Raw genomic sequence first — 18,887 nt, 5'->3', positions numbered from 1 at the left:
AGCCCACTGCCACAGGGGCTGCAGCCTACGCCGTCACTGGCGACTCACAGCAGCCCAGCTCCAGGTTGAGCTGTTGTTCAGCATCTTAGCTGTGGAGAGCAGTGTCACTGGCCCTCATACGTGGGATCCGAACCGGGGCCTTCTGGTGTCCCAAGCCAGCCCCCAACCATTGCGCCACTTGGCCGGCCCTATTATTGTTTTTTAGAAGTTACTTGGCCAAACAGTCAAAATTTTGTAAGAAATCAGTATGAATGAAATTCACGAAAATTCACCATTTCATCAGATTAGCTTATTGAAATACAATTAAATATAAGATCTAGGTTTCATTTCTCTTCACTTTACAGTACTTACTTTCCCCATAAACCAAAAGAGATACCACTTTGTGGGCTATTTCCATAAGAGAATTGCATTGGCATCTTGTCTTATTAATATTCAAATATACAATAGCCCATGTGGTTGTAGTAAAAAAAAATTTTGTGTCCAATATATATGTGATAACACAGGACTCTTTCTGTGGGATATTAGAATTTTCAACAGTAAATTTGTTCTCACTAGTTCATCTCATGTTAGAATATTTATATTCCTCCCTGACTTGTCTCAATGCATGAGGTACAGAACTCACTAATTATTTCTATTGTGTGTGCTAGACATTTGAAAGTGGGTGGTCTTGCAAACCATGAGGCAGATTGGAATTTTTTATAGGATAAAGTTAGTGACATACAGTTGCTTCAAATCATACCCACTATTCTGGTAGCCAAAAGAAATGCAATGATATAATAGAAGCTGTTTTCTTTTCTATGTATAATTAAAGGTTCCCCCAAAACACTTAAAAAATGATCTATCTTATTCAGCAGAGGAACTTGGGTTTGCGAAGTACATATTGCTTTCCTGAAGGTGTATTGCTTGTGAAAATTGTGCATACCTGCAGAAGTGTGGGTGTCCAATAATTGTTTAAAAATTAAAAAGTGTCATGGAAGCAAAGAGAGAAATTCACTCGATCAAATTATCAGTGATGAGACCAATTTAGCTATTCAACATGTTCTTGATATTCTATTTGTGATTATGCTGTTCTTCCATCTTTGCAGTCCGGGTATTCCCCAGGCAGTGGGCCTCACTGATGTCTCCTTCCTGTGATTTACTCAGGCTTGAATGGAATGTACATCAATTAGCCATTCATGCCTTCTGTTAATTCCCTCAGAATTAACAGAAGGGACCACTTTCCTCCCCTGACTCTGCTTGTCTCAGGTGGGAGAGCATCTTGTTTTGAAAGTATAACGTCTCTCATGTGTGAAGCAGGCCCTCGAGGATGAAGTTCCTCTCAGCACCTTCCCCCTAGTTTCCCTTCACTTGCTGCTGCTTTTTTTGAAGACCATCCCCTATGTCACCTTTCACCAAAGTATGCTTTGCTAGTTTGGGGAGATTTATGATTGTACGATCGTGTCTAAACGCAAATAAAAGGAGCAAGTATGGTAATGAATCCTAATAGAGACTGCAATCATTTTCTAAGTTTTAAGCAACATGTTTCTAGACTAAAAATAGAGCACATATGACACAAACAGCTTATATCCAGCAAACTATCATTTAATCCAACCATACATTATGGAAACTTATTAAAAGCTCTCCCATGTGTTCCTTTCTGGGCTGCGGAAGGGGTGCATGCACAGGAAGGAGAGGGTGACATGAGAAAGAGGGGGTTCTTTTCCTACTCTGTCCTTGTGCATTGAGCCTCCTTTCAGGGGTTACTTGGGTGTGTGGAGAAAAGTAATATGTGTCTGAGGTTTTTGTTTCATGTCAAGTTAAATTGTACCCAGCTGCTCCAGCTGTTTTCATTTCACATTTGAATGTTTACTGTTTTACTGAGCTGGGAAAGCAGTTATTGAGGGTTGCATGTATCATTCTAAAAAAAGGAACTTTTTCTGTCCTTAATAGCTAAAGTACCAGAACTGCCCAAGAGGCCAGAGACCATGTTTGTCTTTATTCAACACAGAATTTCCTGAATCCAACCTGGTACTTGGTAGCTTGTAGATGTGTAAAATATATTTATGAGAACAAAGATTGATCATTGCTCTACTAATTGATAAAATAAATATTGATGCCTACATAGTGTGGTTGTAAAAAGTTAAATTGCCTTTCATTGTGTTTGTGTATATAAACTGTATAATTAAAGCCTTTTTATTGTTGATTTGCTTATTTACCTTATTTTTTTACTAATTTTTTTTGTCTTGAAGTCTGAGAGCATTTATAAGAGGAATATTTACAGCAGTTTTTCTGTTGCATGGCAGTTTGAAAGATACATGAATTGTAATGGTTTACTTTTTGAGGCCTTGTTCACATTAATTGCTCTGATCTAACTGACCAAAATATTTCCTATAGTTCAAAATTCAAAACATAGAAACTTTTCTCTCTGATCCTTGACTCCCAGGCACCTACAATGTTTCCCCTCCTCACAGTTGATGTTATAAGTTTCCTGTGTAGTTTTCCAGAGATAATATATGTTTTTAAAATTTAACAGCTAATTTAAATTTAGCTCTTGTGGAGTTTTCTATACCAATTTATATATAGCTTCTTCAGTCTTTTGTATGGCTTCATATTCTGCTGCATGGATCTACTACAATTTATTTAAACAATTCCTTATTAAAGAACATTTAAGTTATTTCCAATATTTTACTATTGCAAACAATGATGCCATAAATAACTTGGTATATATGTCATTTTGTATACATTTTTTTCATTAGAATAAATTCCTAGATGTATTATAGAATTGTTTTATGTAAAAGATATATGCATTTATAATTTTCATAGATATTTTCCAAAAGGCCTAAAGGATAGGTTTCAATGATTTTTTTCATAACAATTTGCTTGACTCAAACTATTTTACAAGCTGATTTTTTAATATCCTGTAGTCACACCCTAGAAAATTGAACCGGTAGTCCATAGGTAAAATAGCGACCATGTCGATGAAGCGATTTAAGGTGCATTGAGTGTCCTACCAGTCCAAATATCCAGAAGTCACCAGCCTGTCATAACGTCATTTGAGGTAATCCTTAGAGGCTTTCTATATGATAATCATACCCAACGCTTTATTTTCTTTTTTGGTTACAATGATTAGTTACAATAATTATTCATGTCTTGATAAACTACAAAATGCCTCTCCAATACTTTCCTTTTTCTTGTACATACTTTCTCCTTATCTACTGAAAGACTGAAGTGAAATATCATTGCCATTTTACTATTATAACCTATGGAACATTCAGAAAGTGACACAGAACATTGATAACACTTTGGAGCAGGTGGGGGAGGAAGGGAGAGAAGGAGGGAAAGAGAAACTTAACTCTTCACAGGTTTTTTTGGTTAAAATGCCTTGGAACATTCTAGATTTTGATGGAGATTTCACTGTGTATCTGCACAGTCATTGTTTTGTGTACTTGTTCCTGCTGATGGAGTTAGAATGTCTGGGCAGAAGAATGTCACTCTGAAAAAAAGAGTATTGTGCTCTATGGACACATGCTGACCCCATTCCCCCCCCCACCCCTACCCCAAGCACTGAACCTGATACAGAAGTGGGGGAACTCTGGCCCCACTTAAAAATGGAAGGTTAACTTAAAATTGATCATTTCTGTTTGGATTAAACTGTAGGGTTGTCAATTATGGTCATCTAGGAAGGAATTCCCCCCACCCCACCCCTAAAGTTTACAGTGTTTGTTAGCTCTTTTTCTTTTTGCTTGAAGAAGGCTACTAATATTTCAGGAAAACCATACAGTGCCTCAGAGGGGAGTGGGTGGAATGCAGTGAAGGGTGCCAGGAAAGTGAGGTAAGAACAGGGAAAGCAGAACGAGGCCTCTATATAAAAATGTTAGGAGCAGAGAAGTAGGGTGGCAGGAATAGAAAACCTACTTAATATGTAACATATTCAAAATTTAGTAGCTTCCAATATCAGTGAATTACAGGACATTCCTGCAGCCCTGCTGTATTAGTGTCATGGAAGTTGAACTCAGCAGCCACAACACACTAACCCATTCAGGGCTGGTTGGATGAGGGAGCCATGTTCATAAGGCAGCCGGCTCCTACTCAGTATTAGCATAAGTACGCCTCTTCACCTGTGCTTAGTGCAGTGCTAGGGACCCCATACCTGCATTCATGTCTTTCTAACCCCTCTCAAAATGAAGCCCTCTATGAATATAATTTCATGGTGCTCCAGAGTCACCTGTTTTAAATTATCCCTGTGTTACAAACAAGAAATTAAGCATCGCAGAAAACTCAAGAACATGAGCAAATGAAAAACAAGGCTTTGGATAGAATGAGATTATGAACACAAGACCCTACTTGCCACTGCTAATTCCTATCACTAAATTACAGTGACTCTTCCTATGAAAGACATTTTTTTCCCCTTTCTTCATGATAGTCTGTGTATATTTGATGTCAGATATGAAAAAAGAAAATAACTGTGATAGAAGAAAGTTTCTGAGATCTGTGATTTTGGTTTATGTAAAGCAGTTTCTTGTTGGGTCAACAAGCCTGTGTGCATTCTGGCATTGAAGTGAGGGTGCCAGAGCCTAACCCCATTCAACATAACCCTTTCAGCGATACTGAGATATCCAGGCAATAGACTGAGAGCAATAGAGGAGGATGAAATATTAGGAGAAAGAGTTCAACCACTAAGAAAAGCTGCAAACACTGGATTCCCTGGTTTGTAGACTTAACGATTTTCTATCTAGATGGCTATTGGAATTTCTGTTGTAACTTTCAGAGAATCTCTTCCTCTTAGGATAATATTATACACTCATATCAACAAGGCAGGATTGGCACTTGGGAATCAGGTAGACCTGAGTTTGAGTCCTATCTCTACTACTTTTTAGCTGTGTAAGTTTAGACAAATTACTTCACATCTCCAAACCTCAGTTTCCTCATCTGTAATATGGAAGATAATGGTTATAACTTGTAGTTTTTGTAATGACTAAATAGGGTAATTTACATCAACCATCTTCTACAATGCCTGAACTATAATAGGAGTCCTATTGAGTGTTAGTCCCCTCCTAGCTGTCCTTTTCCTGACCTCCCAGATACAGGCAATTTAAGTTTTAATAAGTGTGTATATATTTTAGAAAGGATTTAAGGTGGTTAAAATCTGGTGATTGGACCCAGTAGTTTCCTAATGAAATTTGAGAATGAGGAATTTATTTTTCATTTTTCATGAGAGGCATTTTAAAACTAGTAATGTTTACTTTTTTTTTCTTCCTTTTTTTTTTTTTGAAGCCAAAGAATTGAACTAGAGTTACTTTAATTCTGTCATTGTAGGTGACCACTTGGAGTTTTTACGTATATTGAAAATTTCTGGAATTTATTATGGAATAGAATTTTTATGAACCTTTGCTGAACACCCTTTAAAAATATTTTTATTAAAATATAGCTACATACAATGTTAGTTATATAGCTATACAATGTTAGCTCCAGGTGTACACCATAGTTATTCAACATTTATATACCTAAAGAAGTGATCACTGTGATAAGTCCAGCAACCATCTGACGCCATACCACATTATCACAATATTATTTACTATATTCCCTGTGCTGTACATTACATCCCCATGGCTTATTTGTTTTATACTTGGAAATTCGGACCTCTTATTCCTCTTTACCTTTTGTCTCCCCCTTTTTAATTTACAGTTGACATTCCATATGATTTTATATTACTTTCAGGGGTACAGCATAGTGGTTAGACATTTATGTAATTTAAGAAGTGATCCTCTTGACTAGTCTAGCACCCACGTGGCACTATACATAGTTATGACCATATTATTCACTATATTCCCTATCCTTTACTTTACATCCCCATGACTATTTTGTAGCTACCAAAATGAACTTCTTAATCCCCTCACCTTTTTTACCCTGCCCCCGCCCCCTACCATCTATCACCCTGATAAATTTAGTACCCATTTGACACGATACATAGTCATTACAATATCACTGATCATATTCTTTCTGTTATTCCTACATCCCCATGACTACTTTGTAACAACCAATTTGTACTTCTTAATCTCTTACCCTTTTTCACCAACTCTCAAACCCCCTCCCACCTGACAACTATCACAATGTTCTCTGTATGTACAAGTTTGTTTCTGATTTGTTTGTTTTGTTCTTTAGATTCCACATATAAGCAAAATCTCATTGCATTTGTCTTTCTCTGTCTGACACTCCCTCAGCACAATACCCTCCAGGTCCATCCATGCTGCTGCAGATGGCAAGAACCCATTCCTTTCCATGGCCAAGCTGTATTCCATTGTATATATGTACCACCTGCTCTATCCATTCTTCTACTGATGGACACTCAGGCTGCCTCCACATGTTGGCCATTGTAAACAGTGCTGCAATTGACATATGGATGTACATGTCTCCTTGAAGTAGCATTTTAGGTTTCTTGGGGTAAATACCTAGAAGTGGGATTGCTGGGTCCTTCTTTGTCTCTTGTATCTTTTTTCCTTTCTGTACATCATATTTGACTACCTTTGGGAAAAGTGGCCAGGAAACATATTGGCAAATTTCACAACATTGTGAATGTACTAAATGTCAGTAATGGTATTTATGTGTATTTATTTATGTGTATTGTATCACAATAAAAAAAGGAGGAAAGAATATAATAGAAATAGATATTGTTCTTCATTTAAAAAAACATATTGGCAAAGCCAGTGGTTTCAGATCAATAGCATCTATTTATCCATTGCTTTGTAGCTAAAGCAAACAGCTGAAACAAACTTAAAAAATGGCTGAAGAGTTTGGATTGTGAAAAATACCTTTAAAAACTAATTTACTACAAGGATGTTTACCACAGAATTACTTATAATAGCAAAAAAACTGAAAGCAGTCGAAGTGACTCATATTAGGGAAATAAGTAGCAACAGTAATAATTGTTTATTGAACACTTACTATTTACCAGACATATTTTTAACTATTTCACATGTATTAACTCATTTAATCCCACAATAAAATTATGAAGCAGCTAGTTCTATAACATTATACATATCTTAGAGATGAGGAACCAGGAGCAGAGGTGTTGGTAAGTTGCCCAAATCCACACAGCTGGTACATAGCAGAGCAGGGTTCCTACCCAGGCACATGACTTTGGAGCTCAACTTTGATGTATTGAGATAATGTAATATTTCACAACCTTACAGTGCTGCCTAAAACATTTTCTGATGACAATAAAATGATTATAATATAACAAAGCAAAAAATGTAGGATAAAAATTGTATGGTGAATACATTCTTAACTTTGGGAAAAAATATCTATGGAAGACTGAAAGAAAATGTTTATGATGGTTGTCTCTGGAACAGTAGAATCATGATTATTTTCTCTTGTTTATATATATATATATATATATATATATATATCTTATTAATTTCTTCAATTAACTTACATTCACTTTATATTCAGAAATACTATTTACAATAGCATCTCATTTACTTTGCATTTTTATGGGTCTCTAAATTATTCCAAATAGTGGAATATTGCTTTAGTTTTGGGAAGGACCATCATAAGTTGGCATCTTTAGAGACCACAGGTTTACAGGCACGGAGACTGTGCTTTGGGGGTTCTTCCACCTGCCCATCCTCCCCTAATGAGGCCATCAGGTCCCCTGCTGCTTATGAGTGTGCAACTGTTTTATTTCTATGGACTATGGCTGGCATTAGTTAACTGAATGTGTTAATGAGTTGAATTTCGAGGATTGGGTAAACTGTGAGGGAAGGTTTGAGGGGCTTCTCTCTTGTGTCTTCTTAGGCACATGAATGTTAATGGGTGTGCTTTGCCCCTCAGAGGCCCAGTTCCAGGCTATGTTCCATGTAGCTGAGCTTGCTGAATAAGTGAGATGAGGTTTGTTTTTAAGCAGTTTACCAAAGTCCTATGAAGCTCTAGCAGAGGTGACAGATTTTATAAATACACTTATCTCATCAAACATTGTCTGTTAAATGCAGAAAAATAATATTTGCCCATATCTCCTTACTTACCACTACCTTTGCTCCAAATATTTTTCTTATCCTTGCTTGCCTTTAGGTTGGATGACTATACATCCCTGTTATCCAGGAACATCTTGGATTAATAATAATTATTAATAGTACTCCTTTAATTGTTAGCAGAGTTAGAAGTGATCAGGTATATGATCACCCTAACTTCATGGCAATGCTGATTGTGTGGGGCTCCATCTGTGTGGGTCTGTCCATCGGTGAGCCAGATATTTTGAGCTTTTTTTCATTTTTTTATTACTTTCAGGTGTACAAAACAGTGCAATAGTTATACTTTTAACCCTCACAAAGTGACAACCCTCCTTCCCCAATCCACCGCCCCCCCCCCGATATCATACATATCTATTATAATTCCATTGACTCCACTCCCCACACTATGCTCCACGTCCCATGACTACATAACATTAAATTATAGTTGACATACAATATTATTCAATGTCAGCTTCAGGTGTACAGTGCAGTGGTCAGGCCTCTACACCATCCATGAAGTGGTCTCCCTAACAAGACGTATAACCATCTGAAACCCTACAAAATATTTACAACATTAATTATGTTCCCCAAACTGTCTTTCATATCCCTGTGGCAATATTGTAGTTACCAATTTATGCTGTCTACTCCTTTCTCCTTATCTCTCACCCCCACCCACCTCCCATCTAGCAATCATCAGTTTTTGCTCTCAGATACTTTGAGCTTTAAGACCTTGGTATTCAAGAGTAATTGTCAAGATTTTTCTCTTGCCCTCCTATTCCTTAGAATCTTTTGGGCTATGAGACTCTTTTTTTTTGTTTTTCTTTAGAGAAATAGTAGAGCACATCTACTATTTTCTGAATCTTTAAAATTTTAAAAATACTGTCAGGTTTTCCTTACAGATTATGATGACCTCTTAAGGACTATGAGATAGGCATTAGACAACCACTATTTTGAACCATTATTTTGACTGCCTTATCATTTACATAAGATTGTCAAGCTGATCTAGTCATTTACTTAGCAGCACAGGGCTAGAGCAAGGCCTACTTCTTAAGGGAAATGAATGAAAAATTCAGGAGGAGAGAGAGAGAGAGAGAGAGAGAGAGAGAGAGAGAGAGAGAGAGAGAGAGAGAGAGAAGGAAGAGGTTGAAGGGAAGGAAGAAGAAGAGGAAAAGAAGGAAGGAGAGAGGAGAGGAGGAGATTCACCCCAAATTCTGCAGCCTGATGGCTTCTGGGATTACCAGACGCAATATGAGTTTAGGTTCAAATTGTCTAGATGGAACAAGAAGAATGGAGATCTTCATGTGTACACAATGCCAATTATTCTAATGAAAACTCATTTATTCAGCCCAGACTCAAACTATTTAAAAAAACCCAGATCTATACTATTGTGTGAACATAAATTACCTTGACATTTCTTTCTTTTTTTTTAAAGATTTTATTGGGGAACTGGGAGAGGGGAACAATGTTGGGGAATCGGGGAAGGGGAACAGACAAGTTACTGTTCTTTGGTTCTTCAGTCTAGTTGTGGAGGACATCACCTCACTGGGCCACATTGCTATTATCATTGTTCTCTTCCTGGGTGAGGCAGATAGGTCGCCAGCCTCTGGATGGCCACTCACAGCGGCTCTTGGCAGCTCATGCTGGCTGCTGGCCACACACGGTAGCTTATGGCAGCCTACTGCAGCAGGGGCTGCAGCCTATGCCATCGCTGGCGACTCATGGCATCCCAGCTCCAGGTTGAGTTGTTGTTCACCATCTTAGCTGTAGAGGGCAGTGTCACTGGCCCTCATGTGNACACACACACACACACACACACACACACACACACACACACACACACACACACACACACTGTTGCTGTGCTAAGTAGCGCTATCAGAAGTCCTTTGAATTTTATCTCATAGTCATTAGAAAAAAGCTGTTTTTTAGACCCTTTGACCATTGGAGAAGTGGAGTTCAAAATTCTCTGTCCCATGGGAAAATAGATATCATTTAATGTCTTTGATGCCTTTAACACTTATTTATGAAAAAAATTGGTTCCAAGTCACTTATAAATAATAGAGTTGTTAATGATTTTTCTTTAATCAGAGGAAGTTTGGAATAGGGTTATTAATGTGAAATTAGCCACAATAAAAATGTTCCCATGAGAGAGATTCAAGATGGCAGAGTAGGTAAACACTGTACCTGCTTCCTTCCATGAACACATTAAAATTACAACTAAATTATAGGACAATCAACCTGGTGAACCACCTGAAGTCTAGCCAAACAGAAGTCCTATAACTAAAAATATAAAGAAGAAGCCACCTCAAGACTAGTAGGAGGGGCAGAGACGCCAAATGGGCCCCAAACCTCCGTGTGGCAGTTGAGAGTCAGGAGGGATATCTTGGCCACAGAGGTTTCCCTTAGAGGAGTGAGGGACCCCAGCCCCTCACGCCAGGCTTCCCAGCCCAGAGTACTGGTGCCAGGAAGAGGAGCTCCCCACAACATCTGACTGTGAAAAACAGTGGGGATTTCAACTGTTCGGGTGGGATGGAAGGCTGTGGTAAAACCTTAAATGACCCTCTTTTTTTTTTTTAAGATTTTTTTATTGGGGAATTAGGGGGATAGGAACAGTGCTGGGGAATTGGGGGAAGGGGAACAGACAAGTTACTGTCGTTTTGTTCTTCAATCTGGTTGTGGAGGATGTCGCTTCACTGGCCCAAGTTGGCACCATCATTGCGCTCTTCTCTGGCGAGGCAGATCAGTCGCCNCATCGCTGGCGACTCATGGCATCCCAGCTCCAGGTTGAGTTGTTGTTCACCATCTTAGCTGTAGAGGGCAGTGTCACTGGCCCTCATGTGGGATCCAAAATAGGGCCCTGCTGCACAGAGCTGGCTTCCCAAGCCAGCTCTTAACCAACGTGCCACTTGGCTGGCCCTGACATTTCTTTTTTGTTTTGAGCAGTGCAATAAGTGATTTTCACAGAAATCCACATAATTTTCAGGTTTTGTGTACCACTCAAGACAAATAAGAAGTGCTGCAGAGTGTTGATTAAGAACTAGAGTCTGGGCTGGCAGAGTGGCTCAGTTGGTTAAGAGAGTGAGCTCTGAGCAACAGGGTTGCCAGTTCGATTCCCTCATGGGCCAGTGAGCTGCGCCCGAGCTGAGCTGCCAACAGGTGGCAGGATGGCTCAGCTGGTGAGAGCACGTGCTACTAACAACAAGGTTACTGGTTCGTCTCCCACATGGGTTGGTGGGCTATGCCCACCCTCAACTAATATTGAACACTGCACCTTGAGCTGAGTGGCCGCAAGCTGCCGATGGTCAGCTGGGTGACAGCTGAAGCTGAGCTAGCTAAGATTGAAGGACAACAACTCGGATGTTCCTCTTCCCCAATTCCCCAATAAAATCTTAAAAAAAAAAAAAGGACTAGTGGCTGGAACCTTGTGAGGCCAGATCCAGCCACTCCCAAGTGTGGCCACATTCAAGTAGCTCCTGCCATGTTTCTGAGATCAGGGGAGACAGGCTGTGGATCATAAGGCACCTCGGGAACAGGAAGAGCAACAATACCTCTGTGGAGTGCCTACTATGTGGCAAACACAATTCTAGGAGCTGTGCATGCACTCCATCCTCTGAACAACCCCGAAACATAGGTATTGTGATCTTTTGTAGATGAGGAAATTTGCTTAGGAGAATCTAATCCCAAGATCACCTGGCTGGATTGGAACTCAGGTCTCTCTGTTTTCAAAGAAGATGCTGCTACTATATTCTGCCATGACTTCAGAACCTTCTAAAGTTATTGTTAGAACTACAAACTTCTTATTTTTATATTATAATCAAATTTGCAAATTGAATGACTTATTTATCTGCTTCTATCCTAGGAGGAAGTATTCTCTGCCCTCTCTGAATGCCAGTATCTTACACCCCTCAGAAGACTCTTACAAAATCCTGCTTGGTATTGTAGCTATTGTTGTACACTATTCCTTTATTAGCTATACATTCCTCAAAGAGTTTGAGACCATGTCTTCTTCATCTTTGTATTTCCATACCACCCATCACTGCACATAGTAAGTACTCAAAAAATACTTGTTGAATGAATGAGTAAATAAGTGTCACATAGTGCTAATCACTGAAATGTGCTTATTACAAAACTCACCTGAGCAGGATTAAGAGTAGCAATCAGCTCCCTAGAAGATTACTACTCAAACATTAATGTGTACAGACATCACTGGGGAGCGTGTTAAAACACAGGTTCTGATTCAGTAGGTCTAGAGTGGGGCCTGAGCGTCTATATTTCTAAGGAGCTGACAGATGATGCCCACGCTGCTGGTCTGCTGCCCACTCTTGGGGTGGTAAGGCCCTAGAATGAAAGAAGAAAACTCTAAGAAGAAAGCTCTGTGGTACTTAGTTTCTTTAGTAGGGACCAGAGGGAATTCTGGGGAAATAAATGTCCACGTCAAGGGCAAATGTAGGTGGTGTCTGTTCAAAAGGGGAAGGGTTAAAAATTTGGGAGAATTTAGGAGACAGTTCTCTCACTCAACAACACTTATTAGGTACCTACTCTGTGCAGGCTCACACGGGCCCCATCAAACATATTATTCCTAGGTCTTGCTGTGGATTGGTGACTGTCATAGCTAGCTAATGTTCTCCAGAATTGGCTCTCCAACTTGAATCTCCTGGAAAACTTGTTAAAACTCTCTCCTGCGCCCTCTTTTTCAGAGACTCACATGCAGCATGTGGGAGTGGGGCCCATGATTCTGTTTCTAACCAGCTCACAGGTGAAGCCAGAGCAGCTAGTCTGAGGTCCACACTTTGAGAACCACTGTTCTAAGTCAATGAACTTAATCCCTGAGGTTCCTTTCAGCTCAAAACCTGAAATCTATGTTAGCCTGAACATAAGCACAAAACTGTAGGTTAGCAGACCAGAAACCTGGTCAGAGGGGCATCCAAAGGTACTTGCTAAAATATAGCAAACTCAGCTTTAATGATATCATTGATTAAAATATACACAATTAGAAGGAACTACATTAAATGTTCACTGTGGTCAACTGTGGATGATTTTTTCTCCCCTCCTTTTCATGTACATTATAAATTTAATATAATGAACAGATAATGTTTTTTTGTTTGTTTGTTTGTTTTTAGTAGAAAACTTTCTGTTTTAAGTCAAGGTTTAGGATGCCTGCTAAGACCTTCACACCCATTGCTACTATCAAAACATCCTTTAACTAAATGAAACATGAATCAAAGTTATGTTTTTTCAAGATTCTCTGTTTATACCAAAAGAGGCTCTCATTTTGGTTGTTTTTTAGCAATAAAGTCTTTGAAAGGCAGGTCTAGCTAAAATACAGACATTGTAATTAAGTATTCTATAGCAAATCTTTCCTCTAAGGGCAATCTATGTATACTTCTAAGGTACACTGCAGTCAGTAGCATTAAATTTGCACGTGTATGGATATGTGTGCATGCGTGCCCGCATACTTAATTAGATCAGCAAGACATACTGTGAAATGAGCAAGTTTGCCTTTGGAGGTTTCACTGGCCTCTATCTCTCTAAGAACTCACAAGTTGTACCCTGAGTCCATTGCTCTGAATCACCTTTTCCTCCCAGTCCCTACAAACATACAAACACACCCAATCCCTTGCTCTGAATCACCCTTTCAGCAAAGCTTCTATTCCAATCAGGCCAGTATCTTTCTTTTCCTACCAGAGAGCTAACCTGAAGAAATGAGGACATATCATTTCTACCTATTTACCCTGCACCAATAAAATCACCTGGCACAGGGCTTGGTTAATGTTTCTTGAATGAATGTCATTAGCCTTTGTTGATTTTGAGTACAACATTCCCCCCACCCCTTCTCCCAAGCAGACATTTGCTCTCACTCTCCCCAGCAAGCCTTTTCCCCTCTTCTGCCTAAGAGCCTTTGATGCAGCTTCAGCCTTCTACGGGGCATGCCTTTCCCTGAACTACCACACTGAAATCTCTGCCCTATAGATGAACGCATGTCCTTGAACATTTTTATGTGATAGGATTTTAACTTCCCAACTAGATTACAAATTCTGCCAAAATTTTAAAGCTCTGGTTTCCCACAGTTTTAGAGCATGAATGTAATTCTGAGATTAATTCCCAAATGGTCTCCCTGGCTCCCCACTTATTTTCTGGAACAAATTCTTCATATATGTTAATGACTATTACTGTATCTCACTATTATGCTATATAAACATCCATATAATACATTATATATCGCCTTCTCCCTGCCCTCCCCTGCCAGCCTAAACCCATTCAATGGCTCTCAGGATAAAGAGGGCCTTCATGTCCAGCCTGTTTTTTCTCTGTCTTTATCTCTTACCATCCCTCTCCAACTCTGGGGTCCACCAGACCTATGGCTGCTGCCTGGTGTGTGTCACCTTCCCTTTCCCCTTTCCCTGCCACTGCCCTTCAGGTCTCTCGAGTGCTTGACCAACAACCTAACCCTGCACTAACATAATTTTTTATTTAAATTATCTTGTTTCTTGTTTGATTCTCATCTAGATTTTAAGCACCTTTAAGATAGAGACTGTTTATTATTCATTCATTACTTTTGGCTGGCAGTGGAGCACCAAGAACAATAAGTTGGCACGTACATTCTTAATAAATATTTCTTCAATATTGAATACGTAAATAATTCTTTGTCCCAAAGAATGACTCTTTAATGTGGGTTATATCAGCACTTCAGCAAGTCACTAGAGGACATATTTGAGAGGTGGGAGGACTGTTTCTCTCAGATCATATTGGGAGGTGGTTATCTATGTCTCCATCCAATCTTAGATCTCTTTCAATCAAATTGCAGACTAAAGGAAGAGGAAGGACATCTATTGCTCTTTCTCTCCCAGTCCTTGGTTTTTACTAATGGACACGAACCTTCCTTAGGGTATGTCATTTTGGAATCCACAACATTGGAACTGTTGGCTCATCATTCTTGGGACAATGTGTGCAAGGGAAAAGAAAATGGCTCTGACTGCTGGTGTTAAAGCTTACACGTCTACAATCAGCCCATATCCGTTTCTTCACCCCACTCTCACCAATATTTGACACCACCTCTAAGCCAAAACCTGTGCATCATTACACACTAGCCCCCTCAGATTGAATGTTACTTAGTGTTGTCCAGGCCAAGAATTCTGTGCCAGGATTTAGGAGGCCTGGGTTGCAGTTCTACCTTTGATTCTAGCTATTGGGTTAAGAGGATCATTTGATACTTTGTGTCCTATTTAACATACCTGCCAATTGAGACTGTAGCTACTGCATTATCTTGCTATCGTGCTTCAAGTTTTCCTCCTGATACCCATTCTAACCTGATTTCACTAAAAAAAAAATATATATATAAGAAAAGAAAGAAAAGAATAAGAAAAGAGTGGCAGGGCTGCTTGATAGAATCATGGTTTGGTTGGGGGTTATTGCTTGATAGTAATTTTGTCTAAAGAACTATACCACTGGAAATGACAGGTACAGGTTTTATTGTATTGATCTGGCAGGATCGGCTCACTGGATTCGGGATCCCTAGATCAGCGCATTGCCTGGAAAAAAGTGTGTCTGATCTCAGAGGTTTTTAAAAAATGGAGGCAATAGGTTTAAAGTAACTTGCTTTGTTCATCCTTTTTGTCAAGAAACCCACGATTCATATTAGCCTGCTCAAAAATTGTTATTCCAATGTATATTAAAACAATATTTGAACTTCTAGGTAATTAGATAATAGAAAGACATCATTTTTTCTCTCCACTGATATATCAATTTTTCATCATTGTAAACGACCAGTTGCCTTTTCATATTCTAACTTACATAACATCTACAGATGGAAACATGTTCTCCAGGAAAAACCATAGGAAGTCTCAAAAGGCTGCATTTTATTATTTTTTAAAGAGATTTTTTTATAAGAGTTTATTTGAGCCAAACTAATGACACTGTCAAGGAGCAAGATCTCAAATGCTCCTCAAAACACTGCCTTTTCAATATCTAACTTCACTAGAATAAGACTCTTCAGTGCCGATGATTACCAGATGGGAGGGGGGTTGGGGATCTGGATGAAAAAGGTGGAGGGATTGGGAAGTACAAATTGGTGGTTGCAAAATAGTCGTAGGGATGTAGAGTACAGTATAGGGAATATAGTCAATTAGATGGTAATAACTATGTATAGTGCCAGGCAGGTACTAGGCTAGTCAGGGGGATCACTTCATAAATTATACAAATGTCTAACAACTACCCTGTACACCTGAAGCTAATATAAAGTAATATTGAATGTCAACTATAATTGAAAAAAAAATCTCCAGTGCTCTAAAACACTACTGGTTGTATCCTAGAATTATTTACTTCAATTATTATCATTATTATTATTATTATTAAATATTTTATTGGGGAATTGGGGGAGGGGAACAGTGCTGGGAAATCGGGGGAAAGGGGCACAGACGAGTTGCTGTCGTTTTGTTCTTCAGTCTAGTTGTGGAGGATGTTGCTTCACTGGCCCAAGTTGGCACCATCATTGTGCTCTTCCCGGGGGAGGCAGATCAGTCGCTGGCCTCTGGACGGCTGCTCATGGCGGCTGCTGGCCACTCACGCTGGCTGCCTGCTACACATGCCTGCTACACACAGCAGCCCAGCTCCAGGTCGAGCTGTTGTTCAGCATCTTAGCTGTAGAGGGCAGTGTCACTGGCCCTCATATGTGGGATCCGAACCCTCTGGTGTCCCAAGCCAGTTCTTAACCAATGCGCCACTCGGCTGGCCCTACTTTAATTATTTTTAAAAGTACAATATGTGTTCTTTGCTGAACGAAATCAGAAAACATAGTTAAATAAAAAGAAGGTAGAAAACACCTGTAATGCCATCCTTTTAGAGACAACCATTTCAACATGTCCCTCACCCCATCAGACTTTTACATTTATTTACGTAAATGTTATCACATCATACATACTATGGTTCAGCTCCTTTTCCTCATATCAGTGTTTAACTAATATCTTTCTATGTCACTACATATAGGTCTTCCAGAAGTTCCAGATTTGGAGCGAGACAGTTGTATGATGTGGGTTGCTTAACCTCTCTAAGCTTCAACCCTATCATCTTTAAAATGAGAATTCTAATCATATGATTATTAATCATAATCAAATTCTAATCAATTTCCACAGAATTTTGCCAGTGGAAATCAATAAAGGTTAATACTAATATTATCCACCTTGACAGCTGTATAGTCTTTCATCATATGGAAGTACCATCATCAACTGAACCATTTAGTTACTGATGGACATTCAGCACCCTCCCCCTTTTATGTGCAATTATAAACATAACTTACTGAACATCCTTTTACACACATGGTTGACAGTATATAGAGTTATTTCCATGGCATCAACTCTTGTATATAGAATTAGTGGGGTACAGAGTATGTGCATTTTAAATGTACATATTGATGGATTTCTCCCTAAGAGATCTGTGGCCATTTAAACTCCATCCAACAATTTGTCTTTCAATTTTTCTTAGTGTTATTTACTATATAGAGGTTTGTTGCTGCTCTTTTGTCATAAAGTGAAAGATGTGAGAAATTTCTTTTATAGTTTCTAGCATTTATTTTACCTTACTAAGGTTAAATAAATATTCTCTTATAATTCTTTTTAGTAATTTTATAGTTTAAAAAGTCACATATGTTGTTAATACATAAGAAATATATTTTTGTGTATGGTTTCAGGTAAAGATAAATGAAAATATATGTAATTTAAAAAAATGGTGACTGGTATGGTATACATGAATGCGTGAGGTATGTATACCTCAGCATACAATACCTTGTGTAGTATTATTCTGAACCTTGCTATATTTTGGGGTTTTTTTTCATTGAGTGATATGTTGTGGAGATCTTTTCATACAAGAACAGAGATCTTTCTCAGCCTTTACTACTTATGCATCAAATTTATAACATGATTCTTGAATAGTTTATTTAGCTAGTCCCTGTTGATGGTCCTTTGTAGATTCCAGTATTTCACTATTTAGCTAGTGCTACAACCTTGTACCTGTCTTGTTATGCACACGTGCCAATGTTTTTCAGAGAGATGTGGAGAAGTGGAATTGTTGGGTCATGGGCTATGCATATCTTTCATTATAACAGATTCTACAAAACTGGCTTCTAAGTTGGCTTACCAATTTTACATTCATACTAATAGTATATGAGAAGCAACCTTATCTATTTAAAACCTCACTTTACCAATACCAAATTCCCAGAGTCTGTTTCAGTCTCTATTCGATTCTTCTTCTTTGTCTGTTTTACTAACATTTCACTGCTTTGGTAGAATTTCGGAAATCCATGAACCAGGGCTAGGCCTAAAAGCCATGTAATAGTTTCTACTTTTTCAAATCATATAAGGCAATTTTTTTTTCTATAGTCAGCTCCAAAAATGGTTGAGTGAGATTTGGTTTAGGGTTGTTATCCCTTCTTTTCCAAAAAGGAATTTTAAAGTAACTGTTTGGGGGACCATTTTAAGGCATAGCTACTATAACTTTGACTTATGCAATGGAGACAGGAATAGGGAGAGTGTAAAATATTTCTCTGTATGCCCTTTTGAAATAAATTCTACCCATCTTATGATGGGAAAATAGCTACGGTATCAAGGTTTCCCAGTTTTTTACGTGCTCCTATGATAGCTGTCACTCTCTCCTTTAGTCCTCTGCCAGGGGTCAAATCTAAGGAATAGTGGTAGGAAGAAAAGGTCTCTCATCATACTGCTTTGCCTGTTTTCTCCTCTTTGAGGTTTGGAGAGTGCTTTAGGCTATAGAATGCTACAATTTAAGAATGAAAATCATCAGGGCCGGCCGAGTAGCGTGATGGTTAAGAACTGGCTTGGGATGCCAGAGGGCCCCGGTTCGGATCCCACATATGAGGGCCAGTGACACTGCCCTCCACAGCTAAGATGCTGA

At 38.9% G+C, this 18,887-nt stretch overlaps 1 long non-coding RNA gene across 3 annotated transcripts in view; it reads right to left on the bottom strand.

Annotated features, from left to right (window-relative positions):
• LOC109371450 (uncharacterized) overlaps positions 1-18,887 on the bottom strand; it is a 128,954-nt gene that overhangs the window by 70,596 nt on the left and 39,471 nt on the right. The window contains exon 1 of one of the 3 annotated variants that reach the window (XR_002121878.1): positions 12,120-12,222. The exons of the other annotated variants lie outside the window; for them this stretch is intronic. This is a non-coding gene — a long non-coding RNA (uncharacterized LOC109371450). Of the gene's footprint in view, positions 1-12,119; positions 12,223-18,887 lie in introns of those variants that run through there. 3 annotated transcript variants of the gene reach the window in all.

Source organism: Hipposideros armiger, unplaced genomic scaffold (assembly GCF_001890085.2).
Source record: "Hipposideros armiger isolate ML-2016 unplaced genomic scaffold, ASM189008v1 scaffold_14, whole genome shotgun sequence".
Taxonomy (NCBI): domain Eukaryota; kingdom Metazoa; phylum Chordata; class Mammalia; order Chiroptera; family Hipposideridae; genus Hipposideros; species Hipposideros armiger.
Note: the sequence above shows the minus strand (reverse complement) of the source record. Positions and strands in the feature narration are given on the sequence as shown.